Below are 1,127 nucleotides of genomic sequence, written 5' to 3' on the forward strand. Positions count from 1 at the left end.
AGGCCAGAGAAAGTCCCAGCTCCCCTTCCAGGGACTGCACTTGGAGACTGAGTTCGATGGGTTACATTTGAGCCGGGGTTTTAGGTACTTTCCATTCATTGTCCTTGGTTGGGATATCATTCTCTTCAGGGCCCCCAGGGCTCAGCTGGTTTCCTTTTGGAGCTCCTGTCCCCTCTAGGTCTATCTCCCCCTTCTTTCCTAAGATGCCCTGCACTCTGCCCAAAATTTTGCTATGAGTCTCAGCCTCTGCTTCAATACCTCAATCAGTAGAGTCTTTTAGAGGCCATCTGTGGTAGGCTCTCAACCACTTTGGAAATCAGTCTGGTGCTTTCTCAGACAATTAAAGAACAGTGCTACTTCAAGATCCAGCTATAAAACTCCTAACCACATATCTGAAATATGTTCAACTAATACAACAAGGACATTTGCTCAACCATGTTTGTAGCAGCTCTATTAGTAATGGCCAGAATCTGGAAACAACCTAGATATCCCTCAATAGAGGAAAGGATACAGAAATTGTGGTACATTTACACAATGGAATACTACTCAGCTATTAAAAACAAGGAAATCATAAAATCTTGAGGTAAATGTGGGAACTAGAAAAGATTGTCTTTAGTGAGGTATCCCAGAAGCAGAAAGACACACATGGTATATACTCACTCATAAGTGGATATTAGCCATATAATATAGGATAAACATACTAAAATCTATACTCCCAAAGAAGCTAAACAACAAGGAAGACCCAAGGGAAGATGCCCAATCCTCATTCAGAAGGACAGGCACGATAGACATTGGAAGCAGAAGACAGGGAACAGGACAGGAGTCTACCACAGACGACCTCTGAAAGACTCTGCTGATGGAGGTCTAGAGAGAAAGAAAGGAGACATGGTGTTGGATGGGGGGAGAGGTGATGGGGAAGGACCCATGAGGAGATGAGGGGGAGAAACTCATGATCAGAATATATTGTATGAGAAAATTCAATTTAAAAAGACAGCATCTCTAAAGAATAATGATGGTTATAATTTCAAAACACCAGGTCAAGCTTACCAAAATAAGTAAGAATTTGTCTTTTGGAAAAAAGTGTGTGTGTGTGTGTGTGTGTGTGTGTGTGTGTGTGTGTGTGTGTG

This window comes from Psammomys obesus, unplaced genomic scaffold (assembly GCF_907164565.1).
Source record: "Psammomys obesus unplaced genomic scaffold, mPsaObe1.curated_primary_1811, whole genome shotgun sequence".
Lineage (NCBI taxonomy): Eukaryota > Metazoa > Chordata > Mammalia > Rodentia > Muridae > Psammomys > Psammomys obesus.